This window comes from Herpailurus yagouaroundi, unplaced genomic scaffold (assembly GCF_014898765.1).
Source record: "Herpailurus yagouaroundi ecotype Mexico unplaced genomic scaffold, PumYag 189, whole genome shotgun sequence".
NCBI classification, from domain to species: Eukaryota; Metazoa; Chordata; class Mammalia; order Carnivora; family Felidae; genus Herpailurus; species Herpailurus yagouaroundi.
Window position 1 is genome coordinate 14,984,715 of NW_024412420.1, and position 10,509 is coordinate 14,995,223.

The 10,509-nt window shown below is 39.8% G+C and overlaps 1 long non-coding RNA gene across 6 annotated transcripts in view; it reads left to right on the forward strand.

Annotated features, from left to right (window-relative positions):
• Positions 1 to 10,509, forward strand: part of LOC121044970 (uncharacterized) — a 149,969-nt gene that overhangs the window by 5,104 nt on the left and 134,356 nt on the right. The window contains exons 2-3 of one of the 6 annotated variants that reach the window (XR_005797560.1): positions 6,317 to 6,392; positions 8,228 to 8,290. The exons of 4 other annotated variants lie outside the window; for them this stretch is intronic. This is a non-coding gene — a long non-coding RNA (uncharacterized LOC121044970). The remainder of the gene's footprint in view (positions 1 to 6,316; positions 6,393 to 8,227; positions 8,291 to 10,509) is intronic. One more of the 6 variants, XR_005797559.1, reaches the window with a different exon arrangement.

A 10,509-nucleotide genomic window follows, 5' to 3' on the forward strand; every position in this document is an offset into this window, starting at 1 on the left:
GTAACAGTTTGTCTAGTGGAGTATTTAATTGGGACTTTAATACATGGTATAAAATTATTTTTCATCTACCCATAGGCTATGACAATGCTGTTGTTCAAAAATATATTCATGTGTATTACACACACACACATATTTTATAATTAAACAGTGCCATTTGTGATCCTGTGATTTTATAATCTGTGAAACAAGCTGCTGAAATAGGGATGGTGGTTATCTCTAGTGTATGAAAGAGGAAGTTGAAGCTGAGAGAGGTTATGATTTCACCTAACGAAATGAAACAGGTGGTTGAACTGAGATTAGAAACTTAGTGTTTTGATGCCTGACTTTTGGCTCTTTCCTACGCTACCATTGTGTCTATGTACTTTCTACTGTGGTTGGTCTGATAGGATCCAATGCCTCTCTTTCTCACCATAAACTTCTCCACGTGGGAAAAAACAAAACAAAACAAAAAGTCCTTGGAAGCATGAAAATGTTGAGATGAGAGGGTATTTGGCACATGCTCTTCTTTTACGAATTGCTTTTTCCTATTAGATGTACAGCTGGACAGCCTATGAAAACTGTAGAAATAGTTTCTTCAGGGAAGAGGAATGTGGCTGGGAGTGTTAGTGTAGAGCTGATTGTCAGGGGTTACGGTTATTATCCAGCACGTTGTGGTTCCACCAACTTGTTAGCACATGTAAGTGGGGCAGTAGCTAAAAGAAATAATGAAACCCAACCATGGGAATTGATCCTTGAGGAAGATAGCAGGCGGTAGAGGAAGGCTGTAAAAATCAGGATAGAGAAAACAAAAAACCATTCCAGTAAGTTCAGAGCGGATGTTGAAGCCTTGATATTAATGAAAGCGATTTGGAAAGAAACATTTTTTTTTTTTATAATGTTTTCTCAACGTTTATTTTATTTTTGGGACAGAGAGAGACAGAGCATGAACGGGGGAGGGTCAGAGAGAGAGGGAGACACAGAATCGGAAACAGGCTCCAGGCTCTGAGCCATCAGCCCAGAGCCTGACGCGGGGCTCGAACTCACAGACCGCGAGATCGTGACCTGGCTGAAGTCGGACGCTTAACCGACTGCGCCACCCAGGAGCCCCGAAAGAAACCATTTTAATTAAAGAGAGATTCTGGTAGATTTTACTTGCCATTATTATGAATTTTGGATCTTGATCTTACCGGTTTTGCTTCAGTATTAGCTTTTACTTTTTTTTTTTTCACCCTGGTGGAGAAATATAAAATTTAAATCTATTTTCAGTTATTTAACCGGTGCAAGTGGTATGAAGAAATCTGTTACAATCATATTAAAGAATATGTGAAAGGAAACCTGTGCGTAAAAGTACACGGGGACAAATACATGTATAGAGACTCTTCTAATACCAACTATGATATTTAAACCACCTTTAACTAAATCTATTATCGAAGGCTGCTTATTAACCTGTATATTGTAGAAATTGATTTGTGTTTATTTGCACTGTCATTTGTTGAAATCCGCCTTTGGCATGAGTGACGTTACAGAGGTGCCATGTAACAATTCTATAGCTAAATAGGATGAAAATTTACAGACTGTCATTTCTAATCTTGGCACCGTATATACTTGATTGCCATAATCCACTGTAACTGTAATTTCGTTGTTTTCTATTTTTATTGTGTCTCTGTGGGGCATTGATAGGTATTTAGAAGATAGATGAATGAGATTCAGCTCTTGCCCTTAACGATTTTACTAATCCTTACAATCTAATTGAAGAGACAAAACAAACATTATCAACCTAAGCACCATATGAATGGTAAATGAAGTGAAAAGGAGGTGGGGTGGGGAAAAGGAGTTAACATTTCTAAACATCTACTACGTTCTAGATGGTTTAGTCTCCTGTAATCCTCCCCAATTTCTCTCTGATTGGTATTACATACCTCATTTTATAGCTGGAAAAAAAAAAAAAAGTGAAGCTTTAGAAAGCTTTAGGAATTGCCCAGAGTAGCATAGGTAGTTTATGCTAGAGCCTGGTTTTGAATCAGCTTCAAAGATGATCCTGTTTTCATGAAAGGATCTGTCGTGAAAGACTGTCGCTGTAAGACTGATGAGCAAGGAGTCTTGTTGGAATAGGGTCATCTGACAAAGTTTCATGTGCCAGTGGAATTTAAGCTGAGTCTTGCAAAGGATGGGGAGGATTCTTCCATGCATGCAGCAGCAGAGAGAGGACCTTTCTGGGAAGTGGGGACTATGAAAATGCCAAACAGGTGGAGACTCTTAATGGGCCAGTTTGGCTAGATCAGATCATCTATATTTATTAATTTCTCTTAACAGATTTTATTTGGTACCTGCAATATTCCCTGGGGATACATAGGTGACTAAGACAAATCCTGCCACTTAGGGAATTTGCACTCTACTTGGAGAGACAAGCAAACATACCCACAAGTTGGAGATTCTAATATAGGGTACTCTGGGCTACACTTGAGGCATGACCAGGGTGTTGAGGTAGTGCAGAGGGGTTCTAACAGTCTGGTGTGTGTGTGTGTGTGTGTGTGTGTGTGTGTGTGTGTGTGTGTGCGCGTGCGATGTGCATGAGGACACAATGAAAGAAAAATGAAGTTTTGAGAAATTAGTTTAAGATAGGAATTTGAAGTAGTACCAGGATATTCACGTAAAAATGTCTTAGCACTTAGACTCCTAGGACTACAGTTCAGGAGGGAGATTAGAGCAGCAGATACGTTCAAGATAGGTAAGATCCCTAAGGGAAGGAATTGAGAAAGAAATGAGTGAAGGTCTAAGCCTGAACTTTGACGGATGTCCTCTTTAGGGGCTGGGAAGAAGAGCTAGAGACTAGAGAATAATACTGAGAAGGAGGGCACTTATGATTTGGGAAAGAGGAAGAAGGAACTTGGAAGCCAAGGGAGGAGGGAACCCAGATAAGTAGGCTGGTCACCAGAAAGAGAGATCAAGGAGAAAGGAGATTGAAAAGAAAGTTGATTTGGCAGTTAGGAACCACTGGCGTCCTTCCACAGGGGAGGTTTAGTGGAATTGTAGTAGGGTAATCTACAATATATACAATATATATTGTATATACAATATACAATATATACCCAATATTAGATTTGGCCACTTTGCTTACTGTATTTTGTTTTCATGTAGTCCAGTGTATTAATTTCCTCTTTAATTGCTTCTGGATTTGCAGTCATGGTTAAGGCGGGTATACACTATTCTCATGAGTTTAGTTTGGCTGGGGCTCTTGAAACATGTTGCTTCAGTTTTGTTATCAACTTGACTTGTCACACTGTTGGGATTTTTGGACCTTTCCTATTCCTTGTTTTTCTTCAAGTAAAATTCTCTTTTGAAGTTTCTATTTGAAAATTCTATTTGCAAGTTTCTTTCTCTGATTAATTGAGATACAATGAGTAATTTAAGTAGTTACAGAAAGAGGACTCTGGGGCGCCTGGGTGGCGCAGTCGGTTCAGCGTCCGACTTCAGCCAGGTCACGATCTCACGGTCCGTGAGTTCGAGCCCCGCGTCGGGCTCTGGGCTGATGGCTCGGAGCCTGGAGCCTGTTTCCGATTCTGTGTGTCTCCCTCTCTCTCTGCCCCTCCCCCGTTCATGCTCTGTCTCTCTCTGTCCCAAAAATAAATAAATGTTGAAAAAAAAAATTAAAAAAAAAAAAAAGAGGACTCTGGTAGTGCAGATTATGTCTCAAGATGGCAGGATTGATGAGCTAAATGTTTAGAGTTTTCCATTGTTTATCACAGAAAGTTTGAAAGTTAGACATATTTTGCTTGACTGGTCTGTGACTGTGTGCAAACTGCTGAATGTGCCTTTATGATTACCACCCACAGAGTCAAAGCCAAATGGAAAATTGTACAACTGTGTAGTGGATTTGGTACCCTCCTCCCAGCCAACTGAGGATTTAGGCAATAATTAGTAATTAGCGAAGATATTCATAAGGCCCATGACTTCTCATTGCAAAACATCTAAAATTCAGTGCTTTAAAATCTGCAGACACTCCCATATCATGCAATTTTTCTGAAACTTCTGGGATTGCACTGTGATAGAAGCCACAAAAATGTGGAAATTACATGAAGGCTTTTCAGTTAATATAGCAGATGGTTAAGTGAGTGGGCTCTGGAGCCAGACTGCCAGGGTTACAGCCCACACCCCACCACTCACTGTGTGTTGTCTTGGTTTCCTCATTTCTTAATTGAAAAAAAATGTTTATTTATTTTTGAAGGAGAGACGGAGTGTCAGCGGGGGTGGGGCAGAGAGAGAGGGAGACACAGAATTGAAAGCAGGTGTCAGAAGTAGTCTCCAGGCTCTGGGCTGTCAGCACAGAGCCCACACAGGGCTCTAACTCACAAACTGTGAGAACATGCCCCGAGCCGAAGTTGGACGCTTAACTGACTGAGCCACCAAGATGCCCCCCGGTTTCCTCATTTCTCAAAAAGGAATGATAATTTTGCTTACTCTGCAGTGTTGCAGTGGTAGTTGAATGAGTTAGTTAAATATTAAGCATTTAGAACAGTGCCTGACATACATAGAACAAGTGCTTAAGATGTTTATTGGTGTTACTATTACTGTGATCAGTATCTTAGAGCCTAAGCCACTGTCTAACCCACAGTAGGCCGGAAAAATATGAGTGAAAGGATAAGGTTAGAGGATGGAAAATGGCTGGTGAGGAGGAGAAAATGGCAGGGGAGGAGGGTAGGCAAAGGAAAGATGTGCTTTACTGTTAACTTTGTGATAAAGTTTGCCATCTGTTTTTCTCTAAATGATGTGTGATTTTTTTTTGAAGTTTATTTATTTATTTTATTTATTTATTTATTTTTCAACGTTTATTTATTTTGGGGACAGAGAGAGACAGAGCATGAACGGGGGAGGGGCAGAGAGAGAGGGAGACACAGAATCGGAAACAGGCTCCAGGCTCTGAGCCATCAGCCCAGAGCCTGACGCGGGGCTCGAACTCACAGACCGCAAGATCGTGACCTGGCTGAAGTCGGACGCTTAACCGACTGCGCCACCCAGGCGCCCCAAGTTTATTTATTTTGAGAGAGAGAGAGTGTGTGTGTGTGTGTGTGTGTGCATGTGGTGGAGGGGCAGGGAAAGAGGTAGAGAGGATCCCAAGCAGGCTCTGCACTGTCAGCGAGGAGCCCGATGAGGGGCCCAAACTCACCAACCTGGGTGCTTCACTGACTAAGCCACCTGGGTGCCCCTGTGCTTTCGTTTTTAACTTCATTCTTTTCTTTATCTCCTATATCCACCAAATCCCCAATGTTGTCACTTTTTTTTTTTTAAATCTTAGCTGATGTTTTTCTTTCTGTCTGGTCCCACTGCAACTGCCCTAATCCAGGCTTTCCGCACTTCTGTCACTAGCTTCTGAAGACATTTTCTTGGCTCAGTGCTATGTCACTTAAGATCTTTCCTGTTCACTGCTGCAGGATTAATGTTCTTGACAAAGTATTGTCATGACTTCATCAGTGTACTCAAGCACCTATTATGGATTTCTCTTGTGGATGGATTAAGTCTTCTCAACAGCTTTGCCTGACTCGGTCTGTTCATCTTCATGCTCCCTGCGGTGCATAAGGGTGGTGGAGTGGAAGGAGAGCTGCATTCTCCTCATGAAGTAATTATGTGGCCCTGGGCAAGACACTCAGCCTCTCTGTGTCTCATTTTACTACCCTATAAAATATGGGTAATACTGTAGGTTTCCCCTGCTGTTTGAAAGTAGAGTGTTCCTGTAAAGCAAAGAAGCAGTTATCATTAATTTATATGGAAAATTTTGAGCATCCCCAAGTCCTCAAAATAACTTCTTTTAGGCTTTTCTGATACCCTGGGACACATCTTGCTAACTGATGCACAGAATACATGGAGATAAAGCCCACACGCTCACAGACACAGTTGAAAGCTATGGCTGATAGATGCTGAGATGCTGAATGTAGTTCTCAGGGGAGGAGCTTGGTGGGGCCATTCTTGCTACCTCTATAATGGCTCACTGCAGGAAACACTTGGTGCTATTTTCGCTCTTTGCCTATTTTTCACAAAAGTGAAAATCTCTTTGGATTTTTTCCAGTTAATGAGAACAGGTACTAATGTAAGTCTTTTGTAAAAGCAAAATGGCATCAAGGTGAACTTCCAAAAAGCGGGGGATGCGTGTACTCATAAATATTACAATATGTATAATCACGATCCAATGAAAAAATGTATTAGCATTTCCGTGAAAAATTCTTCAATGATCAGCAAGCCTTTTTTTTTTTTTTTTTAATCCTGGCCAAGACATTATGCTTTATCCCTGAATCTAAGGCCTTTGTTGCTCTTGTTTTGAAATGTCCTTCTTTCACTTTGCTAGTTACTCAAATCATGCTACCTCAACTCGAAGCTCTGGCTTAAATGTCCTCTCCTTCATGAGGTTTCTCACCATTAACGTAAGTCACGTCTGTCTGTCTCTTTCAGTTCCTGTGTGTGTAATCTAGTGTTTTATAATATGCTGTGCTATCATTGTTCCTAGTGAGATGAGGCCTTTAAGTCCCTTTAGAGAAGGGAGGGTGCTGTATACCCGGTCTGTACCTGACAGATACTTACTGTTCTCTGAATGTTTTCATATCACCTCAGTGCCTTTTCCTACTTTCTTTTCTTGCCTTTATTTTGTTCTCTAAGCTCTTTTTTGGCAGTGGTGCAAGTTCAAAATTTAAATAAAGGCCAGTTGAAGACAACTAATTTCACTTTAAAGTAACTTATAATACTTTTAGATGTGAGAATGTTGCATAAGAATGATAAGAAATCTAATATTCTGCACAGGAGTTTTAAGGTATCTTAAAATATATAAAGATATATACCTTGGACTTTATATATACGCTTTATATATTAAAAAAAAAACATTTTAGGGGCGCCTGGGTGGCGCAGTCGGTTAAGCGTCCGACTTCAGCCAGGTCACGATCTCGCGCTCCGTGAGTTCGAGCCCCGCGTCAGGCTCTGGGCTGATGGCTCGGAGCCTGGAGCCTGTTTCCGATTCTGTGTCTCCCTCTCTCTCTGCCCCTCCCCCGTTCATGCTCTGTCTCTCTCTGTCCCAAAAATAAATAAACGTTGAAAAAAAAATTAAAAAAAAAAAACAAAAACATTTTGGCCCTCACTTTTTCCGCTTCATTAAAGGTCCCCTTTTTGGTTTTGGATCTGTTGTGATGATCTTGATACTGGCAAACTCCTAAAGTATATCTGTACTTCTAACACTTCAATCTGTTTATTAGGATAGTTGGCTATTTTAGTTGGTTTTCTAGTTAGAAAGCACATGAGTTTGGTGTAACTTAAGGATTAAATGTTATGTGGCTTGGCCTTTATGTTTCGTTAGCATGTCATAGGTTTCTTCCTTTCGATTGAGTTGACTTCATTCTATGAAAACAATTAGCTGCATTAGGAGGTGTGAAACCATGAATCACCTGCATTAGGAGGAGAATTTACTGATGTAGAGCAGAAAACAGAACGATAATATCCCTTTGAGTTTTCATAAAAAGTAGTAAAAGTGAAAGTACCAGCCAACCAGCCAAGCTCTACAAACTACACTCTTAAGATATTAAAACAACTTTGTCAAAAATAATGGCTGTTTTTTGCCCTCATTCCTAAATCCAAGAAAATTCCTTTAGGTCCAATTGTGGTTGTTAATCAAAATCGATCCTCTCAAAGATGTGTGGTAATGGGAGAAAGTAATTTATGAAATCTTGTTAATGTTTACTTAGGGAATGTGGGCAGATCTAAAAAGAGTAGACAAAATTTTGATTTCCACATGGTACATATAGAGGTTAAAGAATATAATAAAAGCGGCAATCCCCCACTCTAGTAACTTTAAATGAATATATATAATGTGCTTAAATTAAGAAAAAAATCTTACGAGTTAATCTCTTAATTTTATTGCCTAGAGATTTTTAAAATACTTTAAAGAATCAGCTTGTCAGTTTTATAACAAGTTGACAATAGCTCGGTGTCCAGATCACGTGTGTGTGTGTGTGTGTGTGTGTGTGTGTGTGTGTGTGTGTGTGGTGGGAATGGTAAGGAATAGATTGAAACAATTATTAAAATGAAACACATAATTGCAATGGAGAAAATTTACTGTAACCATTCTGTGGCCTCCCTCTACAAAGTTGATGAGAGATAATGCCCAAAGAACACTAATTTCTTGGATTAAATTTATTAAATAAATATGAAAGTAACCTTTGCAAAGTCAGTCCTCAGATAATTAGAGCTTATTGAGACTTATTCTATGTTCCAGGGCCCGTGCCAAACACTGGACCTGAATTTTTGTCTCATCAAATCCTGACAGCAATTGTACGAGGTAGCTTTTTTTTTTTAACTGAAAAATTAAGTAGCTTGCTCAAAATTGTTCAATAGAAGGACTCAGCTGTGATTTGAGTACAGATCTAGCTTGAGAACTTTTAACACGGTGAGTGAGCTAAAAGTCTCTGGAAGTGATCCAGAATTGTATTTTGCAGTCATGTGACTTAGAAAATGAACAAGAACATGAGGGGTTCTGTTTTCTTTCTCAGATCAGGTAAGCCTTTTTAAAAATCATTTCATTTGTGATGAAAAACAGACTGGGACATGAATTCTGCTCCTGGAGGGGTCAGACTTGTAGGTTTTATCTGTACCCAGGCTAGACTGTGTCCTGACTTTCTCAGGGTCCTTCCTGCTTGGGTTTCTGGAGGTCCCTAAGTCTTGGGCGTGATGGTCCTCAGCTCCAGACCAGTCGTTAAAATAACAAATCGGAGCAATTAGGCACCATGCATAATTGCCACACTAATCCTTTTATTATGCTGGCTTTTCTAGACAGAGCTAAACCCTTTATGGAGATTAACTGCTTTTTGTAAGGTTTTTACTCTAAATCTCGAACAAATGGTGTATTATCTGAATTAATTTGATAGTAAACTGTGACTTGGAAGGGTTCTGTTGCTTTGGGATTTTCCAACTTTCATAACCCAAAAGCTACCAGAATTTTTAGTGTCTCACTAATATTTCCTGTGTTGATCATTTTGGTTAAAATGTGGAGTGAAGGTTAGACTTGTCTAGTCCTTAAGCTTAGATATAAATGAGTTCTCTAGTCCTAAAACTTAGATATAAAAAAGATACAACTTAAGATGTTGTGTTTTCTTTACTTTTTTTTTTTTTTTTTGACATTTGGAATATAAATGCTGCAATCTAAAAGTGATCTGGGGCTCCTGGGTGGCTCAATGGGTTAGGGAACTGACTCTTGATTTCTCACGGGTTGTGAGATCGAGCCCTGCCTTGGGCCCCCTGCTGAGAGCACAGAGTCTGCTTGGGATTCTGTCCCTCTCTCTTTGTCCCTCCCCCCACTTGCAGGTATGCACTCTCACCCAAATAAATAAATAAATAAGATCTAGTACAATGGGATAACTGTTGTAACAGTCACACTGATGGCCATCAGGTTGCTCTAAGCACAAGAATATTATGAATAGCAAGAACTTTCATCATTAACAGTTATTTAACATTTACTCTGTGCCAGACACTGTTAAGGGCTTTATGCACATTTTCTCATGGAACAACCCTGTATGGCAGATACTATTCTTAAACCCTTTTTAAAAAAATGGAGGAGGAAACTGAAGCTTACAATGCTTGTGTGTTGGGCATAGGGTGGTACAGCTAATACACTGGTGTCTGAGCCAGAATTGAAACCAGCTCTGTCTTCTCTAGCTCCCCCACCTTTGACACTCTTAACCACCACCTTTCACTGTCAGATGTTTAATTAAATGCTGCTTTGTGGTTTCAAAGACTGTCCCAGAAATGTAGATTACAGTGGTGAGTAGGGAACCATTTTATTATAGCTAGTCTGTTTTAGGATAGGCTTACATTTCCTACTAACAAATGAGCTAAATGGAATTTTAAAAGGAAGCAGATTTGAATAATATTCCTTTTTGTTTAGATGATTCAAAATGTTCTTTTCACAGATGTTCTGCAAACACTTTGCAATATGGGTATGTTTTGAGGGTAATGGATTTGAGTGGGTAGGAGTGGGTCAGTCACAATGGTAAATTATTTTATGACAAGTGCTATTTGGCCTGATATTTTAGGCTTGAGCACATACATGCTATCTTACTTAAAACTTAAAAATGTTTATTTGTTTTGAGAGACAGAGAGAGAGAGAGAACAGGGGAGGGACAGAGAGAGAGGAAGAGAGAGAATTCCAAGCAGGCTGCATGCTGTCAGTGCGGAGCCTGATGAGGGGCTTGAACCCACAAACCGTGAGATCATGACCTGAGCTGAAATCAAGAGTCAGATGCCCAACCGACTGAACCACCCAGGCCGCCCCATACACACTGTCAGTTTAAGAACTGAGTGTTTAATCCATAAAGACTCTTAAATACTGAGAACAAACTGAAGGTTGATGGGGGTGGGAGAGAGGGGAAAGTGGTTGATGGGCATTGAGGAGGGCACCTGTTGGGATGAGCACTGGGTGTTGTATGGAAACCAATTTGACAATAAATTATATTTAATATATATATATATATATATATATATATATATATATATATATATATA